The sequence below is a fragment of the Petaurus breviceps genome, unplaced genomic scaffold (assembly GCF_028583685.1).
Source record: "Petaurus breviceps papuanus isolate PSGF00001 unplaced genomic scaffold, PetGlider_PUasm1.0 37, whole genome shotgun sequence".
NCBI classification, from domain to species: domain Eukaryota; kingdom Metazoa; phylum Chordata; class Mammalia; order Diprotodontia; family Petauridae; genus Petaurus; species Petaurus breviceps.
This window is the reverse complement of record NW_027186296.1, coordinates 85,231,391-85,247,529: the sequence shown is the minus strand read 5'-3', so window position 1 is coordinate 85,247,529 and position 16,139 is coordinate 85,231,391. Positions and strand designations below refer to the sequence as shown.

The 16,139-nt window shown below is 40.5% G+C and overlaps 1 long non-coding RNA gene across 1 annotated transcript in view; it reads left to right on the top strand.

The window, feature by feature from the left end:
- Nucleotides 1-13,714: 13,714 nt before the first annotated feature.
- Nucleotides 13,715-16,139, top strand: part of LOC138168646 (uncharacterized) — an 18,696-nt gene continuing 16,271 nt past the window's right edge. Inside the window, exon 1 of the long non-coding RNA XR_011170169.1 lies at nucleotides 13,715-13,838. This is a non-coding gene — a long non-coding RNA (uncharacterized lncRNA). The remainder of the gene's footprint in view (nucleotides 13,839-16,139) is intronic.

Sequence of the window (16,139 nt, the reverse complement as noted above, 5' to 3'; positions counted from 1 at the left end):
ATGTGAATGGAGCGCCGGGCCCTGACGCCTCTGACCATATAAGGCGAATGACGTGACGCTCCCTGCCCAAACATGGGCATCCCCGCCCCCTTCTCTCCCCGAGGACACGCCCCCTGGGAGGGTAGAACACCCGAGAGAAACTAGCAGTGGGGCGGGGGAGATTCCCCTCCTCCCCCCGGTGAGCGGAACGCGTGGGGCTGGGAAGTGGGAAAGAAGGGGCGGGGGTAAGGGGGGGGGGGGAACAAGCGTTAGTCAGATTGAAAAATAGGAAGTTGAAAAGGACTCTAAAAATTCTTCATCTCGTTACGCCGCGGTGGAGTCATTGAAGCATCAGCTTGGTCTGTCAGCAGGGTTTCGAGATCGAAACGCCAGGCGAGTGACCCACTCGGAAGGGAAGGGGAGGTGAGGGGGAAGGAGGAGGAGGGGTGATCAGAAGAAAAGGGATCTCTTTTTATCCTCGATTGTGAGGGGGAGGTGTCAAATTATTGTCAATGTAAGTGAAACGTGAGTTGCCTTAGAATCAATTGCTGTTTTCAGAGTCCCCAAAGATTCATTTTGCGTAAACAAACAAAAACGATCCTCCCCACCCCCTTTTAATGAATCTTTTTTTTTTTCTCTGAATTCTGGGAAGTCCTCTTGCCAGATCATAGTTTATCCCCAGCTACATCATCCTCACCATAACTGAGCAACAAAAGCAACGACTTAGCTCCAGAGCAGGCTAGGTAGGATCCGTGCTCTCCACAAATAATCTCAGTTCACGTCTATTCCTGCTTAATCCTTCTTCCTCACAAGTCTGTGAGGTAGGGAGTACAAATACTATCTCCATTTTACAAATGAGAAAGCTGAGACTCAGAAACTCCCTGCATTGTCTCCTTGAATCTCCCTTAGCCCTGCATTTCTTTTTATGTACTTACTTCATTATACTTAGCATTATCAAAAGAGCATTTCACCAACCTTAAACCTTGTATAAATATGGGGTTGTATTGCCCACAGTCATTACTATCATAGTCATTAGCAAAGACAGCTTGTTTTTGGTATGGACTAGGAAAGAGCCCTTAGGTTTTGGTATCAAAGACTTAGGTTTGAGATCAAAACCAATAATGTTACCTATAAATTGCATGACCTTCAGTAAGTAGCTCATTCTTTGGAACTCATTTTCTCATCTGTAAAAAAAAAAAAAAAAAGATTAGATGATTTCTAACGTCCTTCATCCTATAACATTTTATAACTGTGCATGTTATCTCTAAGGGCAGGGACTATGTTTCATAGCTCTGGGTGAGCAGCTATAATGGTAATAGAGCTGAAAAACAGGAAGTGTATAAACTCAGTTCAGGTCTTCTGATTCCACAGTTGAATGCTCTTGACTACCTTGCATCCAATCACCATCTCCTTTCTACATCCATCCACAAATAAAACCCATAATGAGGGCTCACTTTTGTTTACTATTTGACCCTCTCCTGTCAAGATTTATTCTTCTTAGAGCTTATTCAGGGCAGCAAATTTTCACTCTGAGGCTATCCCCAGCCCTACTCCTAAGATCTTTTCCGGACCATCTTCCTGACTCTAACCATCAGGCAAACAGTGCTCAGATGAGAAAAATGAGTTTTCATCTTAGCCTTAGTAGAAATATCACTTGGTCTCTTGCCCTCACTAAAAGAAGCCCCTAGCTTATGGAAATGTGCCTACTTTGCTATTAACATGGGACCCTTACCAAAAGTAATTAGGAAGGAAAAATAATCACATTACAAAGTTGAACACAAGCAAACCTATTATTATACAGTTTCCAATACACTTCTGGTCTCCCGACAAATGACTTCTTTTGTAAAAGCCGGATATAACGGAAATGGCACTAAACTAGCTCCAAGTCAGGAGATTTGGGATCTAGCCCTACCTCTTTTGTGACTGAGAGCAGGCAATTTCATTTGCAGTCTCTGGCTTCCAGTGCTCTCATCTTTAAAACTTAAGCTAGATCTTTAAGGCCCCTTCCTGCTATAAAATTCTGTGATCTAGACTACTGCTCTAGGACAGGAAGTCTTACATTTATTTTACATCCCATTCATCCGGTACCCAACTTTGGGCTTTAGAATTGGAAGAGCCCTAGGCTATGGAATAAGGTAATCACCCACCCCAGGGCAGGGCTAGGTGCTTGGTCACACATTTTGGCTCAAACACTGCTAAAGGCTAGGGAATGATTCTGGGAGGCCGGTGGGCCGGAAGAAAGCATGGGAAGGAGATAGCTTTGGCTATGGATCATTTTTTTAAAGACCAAAGACTCTCAATTATGAGGTAATCATTTACCCCAGGTCTGGGTTTGGTGCTTTGTCACACATTTCAGCTCCAACACAGCTAAAGGCTAGGTGGTGACTCTGGGAGGCTGGTGGGTGGGATGAGAAACGGAAAGGAGATAGCTTTGACAATGCATAATTTTTTTTTTAAAGACTGTAGACTCACAATTTTATCTTTCACCACCTGTCCCTCGGGCGGCCCTTTTATCACTTCTTTTCCCCTAGAAAGCTCCCATACTGTCTTTTCACCTTTATAGGAACATTTCCTGGGAGGGAACCACAAGCCACATGTATTAGACTGGCCCTAAATCCCCAGACAGGTTCGAACACAGTAGGTGCTAAATAAATGTGTAGGTGCAGTTATTATTTAATTTTATAGTAGAGGGTACAAAGGCAAAGAGAAGTCAAATGACTTATCTAAGGTATACAGCTAAGTAAGTGCTTGAAGTCAGATTTGAACTTAGGCTTATTTGACTCCAGACCTGTTGCTGTATCCACAGCATAACCTAGCTGCCCAAGGCAAAGTTTACTTGTGGTAAGGTGACCCCATTGAAAGGATTCATTTTCTCTAGAACCGGTATGACAGATATGCTGACCTGAAGCTGGTACAAACTAGGAGAATGTGACAAAAAACTAGAAAAGTAAAAAAAAGTGCAGCTCATCCTTTCTTTTGGGAATGCACCCCTTCTGAGTGCCATGGCTGATGGGGGAGAGGGGTAGAGAGGAGGAAGAGGAAAGAAGAAATCTCTTCTCCACTAGGAGATAAAAGCTAAGTTCTTTTCCAAATGCTGCTGGCTTCCTTCAAACTGCCTCCCCAGTCTCCCTAGCTCAGCAATTTAAAGCCCTTCTGGCATGTGCTTAATTTTTTTTTGCTGTGTCAGCTAATTGTGTTGCCCCTTCAGACTCACTAGAGAGAATGAGACTCATACCTAGCAACGAGAAAGGGATGTTAACACCTTAATAGCAAGCCAATTTCAAGTCTATTTTATGACTTCAAAATTGAGTTAGAGGCAGCTAAGTAGTGCAATGAATAAAAAGTGCTGGAACTGGAGTCCGGGAAGACTTGAGTTTAAATTCAGCCTCAAATATTTACTATCTGTGTGACCCTAGGCAAGTCAACCCTGTTTGCCTCCCTTCCCTCATCTATAAAATGAACTGGAGAAGGAAATGGTAAAGCACTCCGGTATCTTTGTCAAGAAAACCCCTAAAGGGGTCATGAAGAGTCAAATCCTACTGAAAATGACTAAACAACAAAGAGTACTTTGCCTGAGAGATTGGAAACCATGCTCTTTCGGTAACAATTGAAAGAATTGGGTATGTTCAGCCTGAAAGGCAGGGAAGAACATGATTTCTGCCTTCATTCTTTGAAGGCTGCCATATGTCCCCAGTTCTCTTGGGGTCATGTGTTTAAAATGAGTGAGGAAGGAAGAAAATCATTCTAGGAGGGAGAGGGTGGTGGGTACAAAGGTACAAAAGTGGGAGATGCCATATGTGAGGAACAGAGAGACTGGTTTAACTAACCCCCTCGTTTTACAAATGAGGAGATTGAGGCCCATGGAGGTGAAGTCATTTAGTCAAGAACACAATAAGTTGCAGAACTGGGATTCAGACCCAGGTACTCTACCTCCAGTAGATCCAGTCCTCTTTCCACTGTATTGCTATCACTGCTTGTTTGATTTCTTTGAGGTAGTGGAGTCTAAAGGCTTTATTTCTCCACCTAATTCATAAGCTCTTCCAGATCAGGTTTCATTTCTTGTTTCCTGCTTGTACCTATAGCGTCCAGCCCTGTACACAAAAGTCTGTTGAAGTGAATGTAAAAAAAAAAGGGAATCCAGAACTTCAAATCGTGGGGAAAAGCCATAGGGAGACAGATTTTTTTGCTCAGTATAGTGAACTAATAAATAGGGTCATGCCTCCTGAGATAGTGACTTTCCCTGTCACTGGGAGTATTCAAACAGAGGAAAGACAATCCCTCAAGGATACAGTCTAGAAGATTCCATAACTGGGCAGGATATTAAACTAGAACCGAAGTATCAAACAGACATATGTAGCCCACAACACTTTCACACACAACACAATGGTCATACTAGGAACCAGATTTAAATGTAATTGGTAAATATTTAACAAAATAAATTAAAATACAATAGATCATAGATAATGTGAATTTGTGGTTTTCTAAGTGAATTAGAGACCCTAAGGATTTTTGTCAGATGGTAGTTAAGCTCTCCAGAGTTCTTAGGGTCAAAAGATACAATATATGTAAAGCACTTTGTTAAGCAAATGTCAGCTATTTTTATTATGATGATTCTATGAATTCCAAGCTATTAAGCTCTAGGGAACAATTCTCCATTCTTAAAGAGGTTCCTGATTTCCCCAGCATTTAACTCTCCTTCATCCTACTTTAAAATTCTGAGAATGGTCTGACCTCCAGTAAAGGAGTCTGGGACCAGTCAAAGGATGGTATTCCCAGACTAGTACAAGTAGCCCAGGAAAGGAGAGGCTTCCTGATTGCCATAGACCTCTATGAAGGTAACAGAAGAAAGGAAAATGAGGGCTAGCATTTTAGACTAGCCTTCTACATCTGGATCATTTCAACTAAATTAGAGGATTTAAAATGCATATTTTCCTAGAAGGCCTGGAAGTTTGGGTAGGGATGCTTTGGATTCATTTGAGGATATTTTTTACATCATTCTTGGCAAGATTTACCAGTTGCTTGTTTCATTCTTTTCCTCAGCCAAAACCAAAGGGCAGAGCTGCTCTGATATGCATATGAATAAGGAAGAATTTTGGTAAACGGGAGCTTCTTCCTCACTGCTAGAGAGGTGGGGGAAGGGAAAACTAAAGAGATATCTGGAAGAAAAAGATTTACCGGAGTAATACTGGAGGAGTGGGGAAGTGAGTGGGTGGAAATCTAATAGATATGGAATGATTTTAGGATGATAGATTTAGTTAGACTGAAGAGATTATCTATTCCTACTCAGCCCCTACCACAAATATACCCATTTTATGGTTGAGAAAAATGAGGCCTAGAGAAATGAAATGACTTGCTCAGTCACTGAGGGAGCAAGTAGCAGTCAGGATTCAACTAAAAATTCTAGAAGTAGCCCGATTCCCCATCCCCTTTTCCTTCTAGACCATAAAATTCAACTTCAATCTCTGCTTCACTGAAAAACCTTCCCAGTTCAAGCAGAAGCTGAGCCCAAGATTATTTAATCTTGTGAGCTTCAGGCTATTTCTTCCACATTGGTTTGCATATTTGTGTATATTGGGTATAGAATATATACCTGATCCTGTGTCTATAGTAACATATGTGTGTGTCTTCGTCAGATTTATAAGTCTAGGTCTACATCTTCAGACTTATCCTTTTGTGAAAACTTCATCTTTTGAACAGATGCCAAAGTAATGTTCTAAGGGACAGGTCTAATCATGTCACCATTCCCCTGCTCCAGGGACTCCCTATTGTATCAAATACAGACCCCTGTGCTTGGTATGGAAAACCCTTCACAGTTAGGCCTCAACCTACCTTTCCGGGTCTATTAACTATTAAATCCCTTCATTTAGTCTACAGGCCCTCTTGCTATTCTTCCTCATTCATGACATTTGGTCTCAACATCTGTGCCCTGGCATTGACTGCCCTTCTGAAATGCATGCCCTCCTTACCATCATCTCTTAGAAACCCTCAGGTCGAGTGTTATTACACAGAGTTCTCTCACTGCAAGCTTCTAGAGGGGCTCCCTCCAAAAATTGCCCTGGACTTAATGATTTATTTTATATTTAATTTAATTTAGATATACTTATATGCATACAGTTTTTACCCTGGTAAAATGTAAGCATTTTTTAAGAGCAAGGACTGTTTCATTTCTGTCTTTCTATCCCTGGTGCCTGTCCCAGCACTTAGTAGGTGCTAAATACATGTCTGTTGATTGATTCAATAAATTCCTGATGACTGAAATCAACAGGACAGTTATTAGTCCCATTTTATATAAGAAGAAACTGAGGCCCAGAGAGGTTAAGTGATTTGCCTAAGGTCCCACAGATAATAAGGGGCAGAACCAATATGGAAATCCTGGTTCCCAGTCTCAGCTGTTTTTTCTGTATTATAGACATGGCTGCAGCTTGCTTAAGAAGAATTGAGGGTGGAAGGGGCAGGATTAGTCCCAGAAGCAATGGATAGTCATGCATGTAGACTCCCATACTAGTCATTAAATATGACATGGTGTAGGGATGCAAAGGAAATACAAAGAATCCAAAGGAAACATCAGGTACCAGTTCTGCTTTGAGGACCTGACAATATACTTAGAAAGACCAGAGTAGAACAAGAGATCTTTGGGGTTGAAAGAGGTTTTTTTTACATTATTTGATTTTTTTCCCTGTAATTAACAAAAAGGTATTTTCTGTGTAGCCTGCCTTCATGGGGGGGGGTGGACACGCGGGGGGGAAGATCCCTTGAAATGAATATAGTAATAGCTCTTATATTTTACAGTTAGAGAAACTGAGGCTCGAAACAAGAAAGTGAGCTTCCCAAAGTAGCCTAGAGAGTGGCACGTTTGGGACTAGAGGCCAGGTCTTGTGACTGACTTACAGTTCAGGGATCTTGCCACTACATCACATGGTTTACATTTCAAAAACAGCCCTTCAGGAACCGCAGATGATTAAAGTCCAGGCCAAGCATATGGGTGCTGGGAGGAAAATGTTCTGGAGAGAAACCACAATTGTGAGTCAGGTGCCATTCAGGGCCAGCAGGATGAGAGGCTGCAGAGAAATCCAGCCCTCCTCACCTCCTCCTTCTTCATGACATCACTCTGAGCTGCCTTCATACAGGACTCTGATGAAGCTTCTCTCCCTGTCAGGACTCAGGGCTGAATAATTCCCCCTATGACCTACCTACCCATCCTCAGTTTGTAGGCGCCTCGGAAAGCATGTAAAAGGAGACATTCTTGAATTCCACTGGGCTGTTTCACCACACTGGAAGGAGAGATGATTCATTCCTGAACCCGTTTTCTTGTAAGCATGTGTCACACACACTTTGAGCTCCAGCCTTTATGCACATTCCTTAGCATCAGCTACAAGAAACAGACCAAGCTGCTTGGAAGAAGGAAAAAAAAAACCACTCAAGAACTCAAGGAAGGACTTGCTTAAGACAAAGGAGGTGGGAGGACAGGGGTGGGGGCAGGGCAAAGAGTGGTATCAGACTTCTCGTTCCAGAAATGGAAAAACAGGTCTGCTGAGATGAATGACTTGGAGTGTCTGTTCCTCTAGCATGAGTATCCCTCTGCTGTAAATCTGTCAATCTAGAACCAGCCAATTAAACAATCAATAAATGTCTGCTTTACTGTGTACCAAGTTCTGTGTTTGACACCCAGGAGTGTTTCAATGGAATGCAAGCTTTTTCCTTCTGGAAGCTTAAGTAGGGAGACAAATTAACATAGAAAATAACAAAGAAACCATAATGAATAATATTAGACTATATTTTAGCCACTAAATTGTGGGAAATAGACTATATCCGATAGGAAATTCAGAGGAAATAGAGCTTCATTCATTTGATAAACCTTTATTAAGCCCTGATTATATGTAAAGCACCTTGTTTGATAAAGGTGTGAGGGGGTGGAGAGGAGAGATGCGAAGAACCAGGTTCCTGCCCTCAAGTATAGAGTAGTAGAGCTGGAAGCAGAGGAAGAATGTTGGAGGAGGAGAATTCTATGTGAAAGAGACCCAAAGGAAGGAAGGAAGGAAGGGAGGGAGGGAGGGAGGGAATCCTTCAACAGGGATGGCATACCTCTTGGCCAGTGAGGAGGCAGATTGAACCAGATCAAGGGATGTCTGTTAAAAATAGTGGGATAAAGTTGGAAAGATGCCATTAAGAGTTTCTTCAGAATTCAATATTAGGAAAACTATCAGCATAATTGACTATATCAATAAGAATGCCAACAAAAATCATACAATAATCTCAATAGATGCAGAAAAAGCTTTTACTCATTCCTAGTTAAAAAAAAAAAAACCAGTAGAAAACAGGAATAAATGGAGTTTTCCTTAAAATGATCAGTATTTATCTAAAACCATGAGCAAGCATTAACTATAATGGAGATATGCCAGAAACCTTTCCAGGAAGATCAAGGGTGAAGCAAGGATGCCCATTGTCACCCCTATTATTTAATAATACTAGAAAAAGAAATTAAAAGAATTAGAATAGGCAATGAGGGAAAAAAACTATCACTCTGAAGATGATATGATGGTATATATACTTAGAGGATCAGCTAAAAAACTAGTTGAAATAATTAACAGTTTTACAAAAGTTGCAGGATATAAAGTAAATCTACATAAATCATTAGCATTTCTACATATTACCACAAAGTCCAATAGCCAGAGAAAGAAAGAAATTACATTTAAAATAACTATAGACAATATATGAAATACTTGGGAGTCTACCTGCCAAGACAAACTGGGGAATTACATGAACACAACTACAAAACACTTTTCACACCAATAAAGTCAGATCTGAACAACTGGAAAAATATTAATTGCTCATGGGTAGGCTGAGTCAATATAATAAAATTGACAATTCTACTTAATTTACTTACAGTGTCATGCCAATCAAGCTACCAAAAAGTCATTTTATAGAGCTAGAAAAAATAACATAGTCCTAAGAAAAAAATGCTCTAAATCATTAATGATTAGAGAAATGCAAATTAAAACAACTCTGAGATATCATCTCACACTTATCAGATTAACTAAAATGATAGAAGGGGAAAATGACATATGTTGGAGGGCATATGGAAAAATTGGGGCATTAATACACTTGTTGGTGAAATGGAACTGATCCAACCACTTTGGAGAGCAATCTGGAATTATGCCCAAAGAGTTATAAAACTATGCATACCCTTTCACCCAGCAATACTACTATTAGGTTGGTTTCCCAAGGTAGTCAGGGCCAAAAGGAAAGAAACCTATATGTTTCAAATATTTATCATAGCTCTCTTTGTGGTGGCAAAGAACTGGAAATTGAAGAAATGCCCATCAGTTGAGGAATGGCTAAACAAGTGATATATATTTGTAATGGAAGACTTCTATACTGTAAGAATTGATGAACTTTTTAGAGTTTAGATGAGTTTTTAGAAAAACATGGAAAGACTTGCACGAAAAAAAGTAAAATTAGCAGAACCAAGAGAATGTTGTATACAAAACAGCAATATTGTTCAAAGAATAATTGTGAACATCCAAGTTATTCTGAGCATTATACTCAGATCAACTACAAAGGACCTGTGAAGGAATATGCTATTCACCTCCAGAGAAAGAACTGATAAGTAGAAGTATGCATAGTATGGTTTTATATATATTTATAAATCTATGTTAAATGGTGATGGTCTCTAGTGCCTGGTGGGGAGGGAAGGAGGGAGATAGTTCCAGACTGGAAATGTAACCCCCCCAATTTTTTTTTAATAAAAAAAATAGTAAAATTCATCTGGAAGAACAAAAGGTCAAAAATACCATGGGAATTAATGAAAAAAAATGTGAAGGAAAGTGGCCTACCAGATCTCAAACACTTTTTTTTTGGAGGGGGAAGGAAGGCAGGGCAGTTGGGGTTAAGTGACTTGCCCAGGGTCACACAGCTAGTGTGTGAACTCAGGTCCTCCTGACTCCAGGGCCGGTGCTCTATTCACTGTGCCACCTAGCCGACCCTCAAACTCTTTTATAAAATGTTAATTATCTCAAGATAATCTGGTCCTGGCAGAGAGATAAGAAGTGGGTTAGTGGAATAGATTAGGTACACAATATGCAGTAAGTAATGACCATAGTAATCTAGTGGTAAATGCAAAGATTCCAGTTTTAGGGATAAGAACTCACTATTAGACAAAAATTGCAGGGAAAACTGGAAAGGAGTTTGGCAGAAACTAGGTAAAGACTAATATCTCACACCATATACAAAGATAACACCAAAATGGGTACATGATTTAGATATAAAAGGTGATAGTAAAGCAAATTAGGAGACTATGAAATAGTTTGCCTGTCAGATCTATGGATACAAGAACAATTTATGATCAAACAAGAGATAGCAAACATTATGGGATGCAAACTGGATAATTTTGATTATATTGAGTTAGAAAGATTTTGCACAAACAAAACAAATGCAGCTAAAATTAGAAAGCAGGAAACTGGGGAAAATTTTATTGTAAGTTTCTCTGATAAAGGCCTCATTTCTCAAATACATAGACAACTAAGTCAAATTTATAAGAATATGAGTCATTCCCCAATTGACAAATGGTTAAAGAATATGAGCAGGCAGCTTTCAGTTGAAGAAGGCAAAACTGGATCTATAGTCATGAAAAAATGCTCTAAATCACTTTAGATTAGAGAAAGGCAGATTAAAATGACTCTGAAGTATCACCTCACACCTATCAAATTGGTTAATAGGACAGAAAAAGAAAATGACAAATGTTGGATAATAGTGCCTTTTTGGAAGAGTTTCAAACCGATGCAGCCATTTTAGGGAACAATTTAGAACTGGGCCTAAAGAGACATAAAACCCTTTGACCCAGAAATACCACTACTAGTTCTGTATCCCAAAGACATTAAAAATAAAGGAAAAGTACTTATCTGTACAAAAATATTTATAGCAGCTCTTTCTGGGATGGCAAAGAATTGGAAATTGAAGGGATGCCCATCAATTGGGGAATGGCTGGACAAGTTGTGGTGTATGAGTGTGATGGAATACTATTGTGCTATAAGAAATGACAAGCAGGATGCTCTCAGAAAAACCTAGAAAGACTTACATGAACTGATGCAAAGTAAAGTGAGCAAAAACCAGGAGAACATTGTATGTAGTAACCGTAATGTTGTGTGATGATAAATTGTGAGTGATTTCCCTATCCTTTGTAATTCAAAGATTCCAGACAATTCCCAAGGACTTATAATGAAAATGCTATCCATCTTTAAAGAAAAAACTGATGGAATCTAAAGGCAGATCAAAGCATACCATTTTTTGCTTTCTTCATTTTTCCTTGGTTTTTCCTCATTTTCTTTCATAACATGACTAATATGGAAATGTTTTGCATGACTGCATATGTATAAACTATATCAAATTTCCTTTCAATGAGAGAGGAGGGAAGGGAGGAAGAGAATTTAGGACTCAAAATTTTAGAAAAGAATGTTAAAATTTGTTTTTATATGTAATTGGAAAAAATAAAATATTTAATTTTTTTAAAAAAGAGTTTCTACAGCAGTTGCAAAATACCACTAGAGAAACAAAACTGAGCTGGTTTCAACCCACAGTGAATTTGTGGCACTTAACCTTAGCTGGGTGGCTCCTTGTTTGTCATCCTTCAACTATACCTTTAGTGGCTCCCTAAGCCCTAACTCAGGACTTGTAGTAATTTTCAAATCTTTTCTTCTCTTTCCACTTCAACATCAGAATTTCCCATCCACCCCCACTCTCCCCCACCAAAAGCACAGCAGATGTCTTAGTTTCCTATTCTTCCGAGTTCCTTCAGTTTCCAGTCTTCATTCCTCATAACTTCTTATTATCTATTTTTATCTTCTTTCCTCTGATCAGAGAAGAGGCAGACCTACTCTTCCATAAAGCTAATCTTGTGCCCTTCACCCTATTCCCTCTTGCCTTTATCAGAACCTTGTTCTGTGATTAGAATTAGTCATCCTAATCATCCACTGTACCTTGATTGTTCACTGGTTGTTTCTTACCTCCAGACTCCCTATACTTGAGTCTTCGAAAGTCTTCTCTTAATCTTTTTAATCCCATTCTATCTCCCTTCTCCTTTTCACTATAAACTTCTAGAAAATGTTGCTCATATTTGACTTCTCTGTCTCCACCCACTCTCTCCTGTTGCTGTTGTTGTTGAGTCCTTTTAGTCTAATAAGATTCTTTGTGATCCCTTTTGGGGGTTTTCTTGGCAAAGATATTGCAGTGGTTTGTTTTTTCCTTTTCAAAATCATTTTACAGATGAGAAAACTGAGGCAAACAAGGGTTAAATGATTTGCCCAGGGTCACACAGCTAGGAAGTGTCTGAGGCCATGAAAGTCTTCCTGACTCCAAGCCCAGCACTTCATCACCTGCAGCTTCTTGTGATTAAGCATCTGCCCTTACTACTCTACCAAAATTTCATGTTCAAAGGTCACCATTAACTGCATAAAATTATGGGTATTTTTCTAGTCCTCATCCTCTCTGACCCCTTTGTAACTTTTGACATTGTTGACCACTTCCTCCTTCTAAATTTTCCCTTCTTCCTTGTCTTCAAAGTCACCACCTTCTCCTAGTTCTTTTCTTTTTCTGACACTTCCTCAGTTAACTTCACTGATTCATCTGAACTCCTTAATTTGGGTGATTATTCCCCAAGATTCTATTCCTTGTACCTCTTTTCTTCTCTTTCACTGTGTATTCTTTCTTAGCAATTTTACTCATTCCCTACCTTCAACTACTGCCTCTATGCAGATAACTGCCTAAATTCTTTGAATAGAACTGAGCTCCATACCACTTATTTCCAGCTGCTTATTGTACCCGGATATGTCCCATGGCCATCTCAAACTCAACGTGTCCAAAACCAGGTTCACTATTTTTCCTCCTAAATTTGCTCCTCTTGATTTCACTATTTCCATCTGTCATCTCTGTTCCTTCATTCTCCCAAGTTGGAAGCTTTGGGTTTAGTTATCTTTGATTCTTTCTTCTCCCTCATTTCTTATATTCAACCTGCTATCAAGTCCCTTGGGCCATAGTTCCTTGTTGCCTGGAAAGTCAAACGCCCAACTGGCCCTCCACAATCTGCTACCTTTGCAGCCTTATTTAACTTACTCTATATTGCAATGACTCTTCTTTGTCCCCTTGGGCTCTTAATGCCATGACTTACACTCTTCAGTAGGCCTGAAATTCCCTCCCTTCCCATCCTGAACTACCAAAGTTCTCCCTGTCCTTTAAAACTTATCCTGGTAAGCCTCAGCTAAAATGGATCCCACCAGAAATCCTTTCTTGGATCCCACGTGATATTTTGTTTCATAACTCTGTAATGCATTTTGTATGATTTATTGTGTTCCAGAGATCTCTTAGGTAGATGGATGGAGATAGAAAGACAGAGGTGGACACTGTGTTGTGTTGGAAATATGAATTCAAGCAAATAAGACAGTCCCTGCTCTCAAGAAGCTTACATTCTAATGGTGAAAGACAACACATAAAGGGGCATTACAAGGAGGAAAAGAGAAAAGACCGTCCAAGATGAGTCTGTGAGGTGGAATGGAGGCCTGGGTCCCTGACAGAAGTCAGAGCAGAGATACTCAGGGGCAAGTACAGGTTACTGATGGGGAAGGGGTGGGGGTGATGGTCTGAGTAGGAGGTATGGAGTAGAGCTGCTCAGGCTTTTAGTAGTTGTTTAGCAGAACATTCTTTGATAGTGCCAGAGAAATAACCTAATAACCTGCCTTTTCCTCTAGGGTGCTGTGTCTTGGGCTACCCTACTTCCTTTAGTAAGACTGACTGGCCTCTGGGAGAGTGGGAATTTTAGCATTTGGCCCTTTAGCAAGATCAGTTCCAACTGAGTTGGTCTATGTTAAAAGGTAAGTTCAAAGTTCCCAGCCCTTCCCACAAGTAGAGAGTCACAACACGTAAATAGTGTTTGATATTTGTGGAAGTTCACTGGGTGCAGACACTAGTGTGTTACAGTTGCATGCAGTTTAATTCTAGCATATTATTTATATGCTCTCATCAAGCATCTCTGCTTTCTCAATGCCTTCAGACAGTGGCAGGTCTGTAACTAGGAATGCTGGAACCCAGAGAAAATTCACTCAAAGGAGTAGGGAAGTCAGCCTGCCTTGGCCAAGGTCTCTCCAGAGACTGGTCCAAATCCCTGTGGTGGAGTCTTCCCCCATCCCCATCCTTGAGAGGTGAAGGGAGTTGAGGGAGGTTGCTAGGCAAAGAACACAGTGGTAGGAAAAGTAAGGACTCCAAGAGAGGGGTTTCATGTTTCTAGGACACTTTAGAGGTGGTGGCTAGGGGTGGGGGCAGAGATAGTTGCACCTGGTGCCGGGGCTGGTGGAGGGATCATGTAGTGTAGGCATGAGGGGAGGGAGGACTGACACAGGAACGCCCTTGGATTCTGGCCAACCTTGGCTCCCTAGGACAAAACTCTAGTTGCTACTCCCTAGGTGCAGTTCTGCAAAAAAGGTCTCTTATAAAATGTTTTACATTGGTGCCTATATAGCAAAGAGTCTTGATGATTTCATCTGGTATTGATGATCAAATTCAGGTCTTTTCTTCTGCCTCTTTCTGATTTATTCTCACTACTCTTAAGAACCTTCACTGGGTGTTATCAAGAAGGTTGTTTTCCATCCATTCCTAAGGAGCCTCAGAATTTGTATCCCCTGTCTTCCTCATCTCATTAACCTTTAAGCTCCCAGGGGACTTTCTTTATAAGTCACAGGGCTTCAGGCAGGAAGGGAATTTATTTGTTCCAAATCTTTTATAGATGAGGAGAGTCCCAGAAAAAAGTTACTTGCCCAAGGTCAAACAGCTTATCAGTGAAAGAGCCAGAAATAGAACTTAGGTCTCCAGAGTTGCAGGCCGGGGTTCTTTCCACAATATCAGGATGCTTCTTTGAAAAGATTAGCTCAAAGTAAACAAAAATATATGGAAACAAACAACAAAAAAAAGAAAAGATTAGCTCAAGGGCCACTTAAGCCTGTTCATCTCTTAGCTACCAGCTAGGTAAGCTCAAGGCCAGCTTGATAACTTCTGTGTTAGCCAGACTTATAAAAAACCTCTTCCACTACCACCTGAACCTTGTCTTTTCCCTGTCTGTCTGAAGGGACTCTTTGACATCCCTGGCAGAATGAAACAGGAGCTTTGAAAAATTGGTGAAGTAATACTGGTCAAAAATAGTCCTCCCGAAAGCAGTTTCGGAACAGGAACAGTAAATAATTTAAATCATTTAAGCGGTGACTCTGGTCCTTAGAGACCCCTACCTCCTTAACCCCACTTAAGCTTTACATCAGCTTATGCCATCTGGTGAGAAAAGGATGTAGTTTATTAAAGTTTAAAGGCCTGGCTCAAGGACAAAATAATGCATTCTCCAGAAGAGATTTAACTAGTGGATAGGATGAGGTTGATGTACAACTTTGTATTCCTTTCTGAATAGTCCATCCATCTAGCCAGGGAGGAAACAAGAGTTGGCCCAAGAACTTGCATTATTACTATTTTAAATGGACAAAAGGCACTTTCAGGGTGATGGGGTGAACTCTTGATTCTTGGCTTTCGTTCTGGGATTAAGTATCCTCAGTTGTGGTGTCATGAGAGGGCTTCACCTCAGGCTCGGGAAAGGCTGAAAGCAAAAAAGAGGAAGAAGAGGGAATTTCCAGTAATTATAAAGGTCAAGGCCAACAAGGAAAAGCCCTTCTTTTTTAAGGAAGTTGTTAGTTGTGGTTAAATGGGACTAGCCTTGCCTCCTCTTGTGGAGGCTAGCTGGGAAACTTGGGAATCCCCTAGACAAAAGACCCTAACCCCCACAGGCTTTGAAAGGGGCCTGTGAGGCTGAACCTTTGATATGACTAATATGTTGTGAGGCCTATTTGCAGAGACCACCTCCTCCTACGCCCAGAATTCTGTGGTGGGGTAGGGGTGTGTGTGTGTGTGATAATAATTTTAGTCTAAGCTCTACTATTTATTAGATGTATCATGTGACCTTAGACATCTAGAGATGTGTCTATATATAGAAGGTCATGTGACTTTCACATCTATAGATCTCAATCCCCCTCCTCTATACAATAAAGAGGGTGGACTAAATGATCTCTAAGTTATTTTCCAACTCAAATTTTAAGATTCTATGCCACTGCCAGCCTTTGTCTTTGCCTGCCCACCCCCCC